Below are 7,851 nucleotides of genomic sequence, written 5' to 3'. Positions count from 1 at the left end.
TGTTGGGGAATTGTCGACATTGTTTGTACTTATTGAAGATCAAGTCTGTTTAATTGTGTATAATTGGCATATGCATCTAGACTGGAAAATAACATTCTCAAATATTGCAATTTACAGGCACATTAAACGCAACAACGCAACAAATATATATATTAATGAATCTTAACATTATTTGTTAAACTAGATGACCAGAACATAATTGCCATCAGAAAGAAGGTACAGGAGCCTGAAATCTGTAAAGTCCAGGTTGAGGAACAGCTACTTCCCCACAGCCACCAGGTTATTAAACACAACATCGAATAAACTCTGAGCTCTGAACTGCAAAGGACTGTGTTATTATTTGTTAGTTGCATTATATTTGTTATTTATGGAACCTTTTCTTTTTGTTTCCCGATATGTACAATGTTTGCATATTCACATATTTCTTGTGCTGCAGCAAGTAAGAATTTCATTGTCCCGTCCGGGACATATTACAATAAAACAATCTTGAGTCCTGACTCTTGAACATAATGGCGCGCTGCAGTACGCAGTGCAAGCATATACAAAGGACATTATTGTTTGATGCTGATGCTGAGGTTGGGTTGAGGTTCGGGTTGTCCAGAGCGGTTGAAGAGCCTGACGGTTCGTGGCACAAAATCTGTTTCAGTCGTGTGGATGTTGATTGGCAGGCACCTGTTTCTTTTTCCGGACGGAAGCAGCGAGAAGGGAGTATGGCCGGTATTGCGTGTGCTTTTAATTCGTTTAGCTACATTATTGAGCCGCTCTTCCTGCAGATCCCTTCAATGTGCGGAGGTCAGTGCGGATGATTGACCATTCACAGTACACCATTTTCTGCAACTTTCTTCATTCTTTGACGTTCAGAAAAGCGAACCAGGCCACAATGCAATGAATAGTTTTAAATTATTAAATGCACCAGGACGGGGTTAATGTGTCTCTTTCTGCTGCAGCTTCGCAATAAAATTATCGCTCCTCCCTCAAATCTGGAGACCAAAACTGCACACGATACTGCAGGTGTGGTCTCACCAGGGCCCTCTACATCTGCAGAAGGACCTCTTTGCCCCTATACTCAACTCCTCTTGCTATGAAGGCTAATATGCCATTCGCTTTCTTCACTGCCTGCTGTGCCTGCATGCTTACTTTCAGTGACTGATGAACAAGGACTCACAGATCCTGTAGTTGGGGATGTGGGAGTCGGGGAAAGATTGTCGGGGTCCATGGGCAATAGGCGATGGAGGAGCTATAGGGACAGGTGTTGCACTCCTGCCGTTTCAGGGAAAAGTACCTGGGGAGCGGGTCGGCTGGGAGGTAAGGGTCGAGATTACCAGGGAGTCGAGATGGACATTGTCTCTGCGGAAAGTGGAAAGGCGTCGAGATGGGAAGATATGGCTAGTGGCGAGATCCCGTTGGAAGTGGCTAAAATGTCGGAGGATTATGTGGTATATGCGACGGCTGACGGGGGCGAAAGGTGTGGATTAGGGGGGTTCTGTCCCTGTTGCGACAGGTGGAAGGGGGGCCAAGGGCCTCATTTATGATGGAAGAGGGGAACCCCGTCCCATAGAAACTGAGGACCCGATGTCCTGGTATGGAACACATCATCTTGGGCGCCGCAGCGGCGTAGATGGCGGTGTTAGGTATTGGGGACAGAGTCTTTGCAGGAGGCAGTAAGTGTAGTCTAGATACCTGTGGGAGTCAGTAAGTTTATATTGGACTAGACTAAGTGGGACCCGTTGGGTCCCATGTTCACACGGGCGGGCTGGTCCCCCGACGCAATATTCCACATCTCCACCATTTCCAATATTGGTGGCCAGTGGGTCGGGGGGCTTTCTGGAGCGCTGGTATTGGTGTTGTTGGCTGCAGGGACTATTGGTCTCCAGAGGACAATTATGAATATTGTGGGCCAAATGGATACTTGGGGTGGCAGCTCAGTTCCTCAACCCGATGGGCTGGCAGCTCACCACGGCTGGTGGGCTGGCAGTTGACTCACGGCTATTCCTTGAAATTCCATTTCAAGCAGAGTGCAAGGTCACCACATTCAAATCCATGTTCCTACCATTGCAAGCAGGGTGCAAAGCCACCGAATTCAAGTGCAGTTTCTTACCTCTTCGAGCAGGGTGCAAGGCCACAACATTCAAGTGCAGTTCGCAACCACTTCAAGCAGGGTGCAAGGCTACCGAAATCAAGTGCAGTTTCATACCATTTCAAGGAGGGTGCAAAGCCACCAAATTCAAATGCAGTTTCATACCATTTAATGCAGGGTGCAACGACACCACATTCAAATGCAGCACCATACCATTTCGTGCAAGGCCACCACATTAAAATGCAGTTTCATACTATTTGAAGCAGGGTGAAACCACCATCAAACCACCATAAAACGACACAAAACACCACACTCACAGTTCAGTAGACATTTAGTGTGTTGGTCGAACTTGTCTTGGCGTCAAAAAATATTTACCATTCACGATTTCCCAACAAAAAAACGGACTTCTGCAGACACAACGCCCACTGTGAGAGTAATGGGGGTCCATGATGCGTGCCAGACCAAAATCCCCTATTTTCAGCACCAGATCCTCAGTGTTAATGAAGAGATTAGCCGGTTTGAGATCTCTGTGCAGCACATTAGCCGAATGGATGTATTTTATCCCACGAAGCAGCTGGTACATGAAGAGCCTAGCATGCTCAACGAAGAGCCTAGCATGCTCCTAGCATCACTGTACAGGTAATAGAGGTATATTGGCGTCAGCGGGGAATACAATTGGTGTTTAAGAACGTATGGAATAAAATTGGGGTGGCTGAGGCTCTGATGGCGCCGAATAATCACCATTCCAGTCTGGACAGACGGGGTTTCTTCGCCCTGCTTTCTTCCGTTCTGTATAACGACATTACGTGAATAATTGCAAAAGAACGGGGCGAAGGTCATGCCAGGAATTGAGTGAGGAGGACTGAGGATAGAGATACCACGGGGTAAACAGAGAGCGGTTGATGACAGACTGACGTAACTTGGGCTGAACAGGTCCTGTGTGCACGTTGGGTTGTGTACTAGCATGATGTAGGCATATAGAATAGAGTGAACAGGAGAATGCATTGATCCAGTCGGTACCCTGATGGGACGCCGAAGGTCGAGAAGCCGAAGCCAAGAAGTCGAGGCCAAGATGCAGAAAAGACATCACGTCAAAAAACCAAGATGAAATGACACCGAATATACACGAAGCCGAACGGACACGACACCGAAAGGACACGACGCCGACCGGACACGACGTTGAAAATACGTCGAACGGACATGACGCAAATAAGCTGAAAACAATATTTCTTATTATTTTTGTACTTATTTGTCGGCTTAAAATCTGACAGGGAACGAACATGGCGTGGAAAAGTCTCTCTGTTATTCGCAGCAGTTTGGAGCCACTGCCACCATTTTACAAATGCAAGCTGAAGCTCCCCCCCCCCTCCCGTCTCCCCCGGCCAGTAATGTGATGGACGCGGGGGGGTCTGGACCAATCGCTGATCTTTGTCAATGACAGACCAGACGTCGGAACAATCATGTCCCCGGAGACGTCATGTCAGTTCGGCTGATTTTCGAAGTTATGTCCCTTCTGCATCGTGTCCGTGCGGCTTCGTTTCCTTTCGGCGTCGTGTCCGATCGGTTTGTTTCCTTTCGGTATCTCGGATTTTCGGCGAGATGTAGGGTCGGCATTTTGACTTCGGCTTCTTGGTTTCCTGACCGCACACGGATCCAGTCATTTTTTTCCGGGAAAAGGAGAGGAATTCCGTCTCTGATCCACTGACCATCTCAAAGAGAAATAGCATTAATGAAAAGGAATAATAATAATAATGAAATGGAGATAACTCGCCCTTCATCTCCCTTCATGGAAATTATGTATCTCAAATGAATTCAGGAGGTTGGATGTCCATTTGCCGGAGAAGACCAGTCGCCCCCTCGAGTCCTCCAAGTGTTGGCAGTTCCAACATCCGACAATTAAAATTGTTCAAACTGCGATGGCCGGGAATTGAACCCGGGTCAACTGCTTGGAAGGCAGCTATGCTCGCCAATATACCACCATCGCCACATGGTGCAAGGGGATTTAAGGGATCTAGATAGGCTCGTTCGTTGATCTCGGCATTGATTCGCGATGGATCAGAAGTCGGCCCCGGTCCAGTTCCTGTCGCATCCACCTGCTGTCCCCATTCTCTGTCATGCCGGAGGTACACAAGCCCAAATGATTCTTCACCCGGGATCCGACTGAAGTGAGAGTCGACATGTGCAACAGTTGATTAATTTCAAATCTCTCCACATATGTCTTTCACATCAAGAACATCGAAAATAAATCATGATTTTAAATGTAGCACCTGGGAAATGCAGATGTTGGTTGATGCAAAATGATTCAAAGTCTTGGAACAACTCTGCAGACAAGGCAGTATCTCTGGAGAACTTGGACAGGTGATGTTTCGGTCCGTGGTCCTTCTTCAGACTGAGGATCCTGTTTCCGAGGCACCTCACACGCCCCTCAATTCTTCAGTAACGTTCGATTACTATGTCGCCATTCCTCATCTTTACCATAGCACCACCTGTCACTTCTGCTGTCCTAACCATCCAGTATCCAACCTTAACATTCCCAATCCCTACACTACTCGCTTCTGTCTCCTTTCAAACTCCACGAACATGACTTTCCTGCCAGACCCATCTGCTCTGTGTCCTCCTTCCCTATTGAAACCATCTCCACATAGCTCGTTCTCATGCTAGCCCCCTTTTCCAGTCCCTTCCCACATCCAGCCGAGACGTCTTACACGCCCTTCTAGTCATCAGTATCCCTCAATGACAAGGCCCCCTTCGCCTCATCTTTATTGTCGATGTAGTCCGTCTGAAGTATGGTCCCGTTGCGATACGTCGCCTGTTCATGCTACCGATATGCGCCCTGACCCGCGGAGTTATTTCAGCACTTTGTGTCCTTTCCTGATGATAAATGTGCCTTCCAACAACAGTCAATTGGGGGCAAATGGGATTGCTAACCCCGACTAGGCCTTGAATATGACAAGTGGACGATTCGTTAAAAAATCCCAAGATCACTCCGGTCACACAGTGATGTGGATTACTGAAAGGTAAGTTTCATCGTTCACAAAGCTATGCTGATCATCGACATCTAAATGGGAGATTGCATAATTGATAACGGCTCCACTTGAATATAATGGCCAGCATCTCGGCTTGCTGCCCAGGAGACAGGAGTTCAACTTCACATAGTTGATACGTATTTCCTGCTTAATGGCAAGTTATTTTTTAATCACTAAATAGAGTAAAGCGACTACAGGGTTGGTGGAAAGAGTGTTGTATTAATTGGTTATTCGGTGAAAATTCTTTCCCGAATATTCCCTCAGCGAGTGTGTATGTCAGCGCCATTCGGGGTTTACACTCAATGACTGAGCCCGTCACTCGAAAAACATTAAACCAGGACTGCTGTTGTCAGATATCAACTGAAGCACGGTCCCAACAAACAACCCGACTCACTCTGTGTCTCTGTTTACGGACTCTCTGTGACGGGGTCTGGTTTGGGTTTACGGCCGCTCATACCGTCCCTCAGACCGTCTCCGTGAGTGGACAAGAGGTGGAGATGAAATGGGAACAAAAATATAACAGATAAGAAGAGGAGTGAAATGTGGAATTGTATGATGGAGATGACTTCCAGGACTGGTCCAACTAGGATGTAATGCACCTGCACTCAACCCACTGCGTATCGCCACAACTATCCCTCCATGCAACCATGTAAACCGCATTTGCACTTGCGTATATCTTTATCTACGTTCATTCCACTGTATTTGCGTATATTAAGGTAAGTGTATATATGAGGATCACAACAACAGGAGTCCCAGCAGAGATACATTGGTCATAAACCTCCAACCACAATACTACCCTTTCACTGCAACCACCTGATTTCTTTGTTTTATGCAGTTCAAAATCCAATCCACCAAGTCACTCTGAACCTCAAATCGCCTGGATCAGCCTACCTATTGGGGAGAGACACAACTTAATAGGCAGAATGCCAGATTCCTTCAGGATTCGGGCCGATAGATGATTTAAAACACGTTCAATGCGAAACCCTCGTGAACGTGGTATCCGAATTGGACAGCTTTTGATAAAGTCAAACACAGGAGATTGGCGGGCAATATTAGAGCACATTGTATTGTGGGTGGGGAATTGACATGGATGGAAAATTGGAAGGCAGAGAGGAAACATAGGGTAGGAAATAACGGGTCCCTTACCGAATGGTAGGTAATGACTACTGGGGTGCCGTAAGGCTGGGTGCTGGAACCGCAGCTATTTACAATGTGTAAAAATGATTTAGATGAAGAAATTAAAAGTAGCATTATCAAATTTGCAGATGCTACAAAGCTGGGTGGCTTTGTGAACTGTGAAGAGGATGCTATGAGAAGGCAGTGCGACTTGGATAGGTTGGATGAGGGGGGCAGATGCATTGCAGATGTACTATAATGTGGAGCAATGTGAGTTTATCCACGTCGGTGGCAAGAACAAGAAGGCAGATTCTTATCTGAATGGTGTCAGATCAGGAAAAGGGGAGTGGAACGAAACCTGGCTGTCCTTGATCATCAGCCGAAACCCTTCTTCAGACCGAAACGTTTCGGCTCGAAACGTCGCCTATTCCCTTCGCTCCACAGATGCTGCTGCACCCGCTGAGTTTCTCCAGCATTTTGTGTACCTTCGATCTTCCAGCATCTGCAGTTCCTTCTTGAACACTGAAAGTAAGCATGCAGGTACAGCAGGCAGTGAAGAAAGCTGACCTTCATAATGAGAATATTTGTGAATAGGAGCAAAGAGGTCCTCCTGCTGTTGAATAAGAGCATACCAGATGAGACTACACCTGGAATATTGTGTGCAGTTTCGGTCTCACAATTTGACAAAAGACGTTCTTTTTATTGGGTGCAGCGTAGTTTCACTAGGTTAATTCCTGAGATGGCGGGAACGTCATATGAGGAAAGAATGGAACGACAGGGCTTGTATTCATTGGAATTTAGACGAATGGGAGGAAACCTTACAGCAACATATAAAATTATTAAGGGATTCAACACGTTTGATGCAGGAAACATGTTCCTGATGCTGAGGGCGTACGAACACAAGGGGGCACAGTTTAAGAATAAGGGGTGGACCAATTAGAACTGATAAGTGTAAAAAGTTGTCACGCAGAGTGTTGTGAATTTGTGGAATTCTCTGCCTGAGAAGGTAGCGGTAGCCGATTCACTGTGTGCACTCAAAAGATAGTTATTTCCCTGTCCCACTTAGGAAACCCGAATGGAAACATGTGGAGACTTTGCGCTCCACCCAAGGTTTACGTGCAGTTCCCGGAGGTTGCAGGTGGTTGCCGGAAGTTGCAGGTAGTGGAAGCAGGTAGGGAGACTGACTAAAACCTCCGGGAGACGCACGGAAACCTTGGGTGGGTCGCAAAGTTTTCGCACCTATTTTTTTTAATGTATCTATGTATCAATAGACAACACAGTCAAAATAACTGGTTACGGGCGGGAGTGAAAACTAAGGTAAGATAGAGAAAATGAAAACATGGAAGTTAGAAGTTGGAAAATAAGGCAAGTGACTGAGAAACGGTTTCCCGCTATACTCCCACCCCCCGCCATCCCCACATAAGACATACTAAGAAACATTTAAAGCATACAATAAGACACACTGAAATAACCAACAAGATGAAAGGACTAACAGATGTTGGGGAGGCATCCATTCCTGCCGCAATCATTTGGGATGCAACAAAAACGGTGAAGAAGGCGGTGTAGTTTATACAAGGATGTGGATCACCTTTGGAAGAGAGCAAGTGAATGGTGGATGGAATTTAACACCAA

The 7,851-nt window shown here is 46.5% G+C and overlaps 1 non-coding gene across 1 annotated transcript; it reads right to left on the bottom strand.

The window, feature by feature from the left end:
* Positions 1 to 3,989: 3,989 nt before the first annotated feature.
* trnag-ucc (transfer RNA glycine (anticodon UCC)) lies at positions 3,990 to 4,061 on the bottom strand. Its single transcript has one exon. It is a non-coding gene; the product is annotated as a tRNA-Gly (tRNA).
* Positions 4,062 to 7,851: the final 3,790 nt, after the last annotated feature.

The sequence above is a fragment of the Leucoraja erinacea genome, unplaced genomic scaffold, assembly GCF_028641065.1.
Source record: "Leucoraja erinacea ecotype New England unplaced genomic scaffold, Leri_hhj_1 Leri_426S, whole genome shotgun sequence".
NCBI classification, from domain to species: Eukaryota; Metazoa; Chordata; class Chondrichthyes; order Rajiformes; family Rajidae; genus Leucoraja; species Leucoraja erinaceus.
Note: the sequence above shows the minus strand (reverse complement) of the source record. Positions and strands in the feature narration are given on the sequence as shown.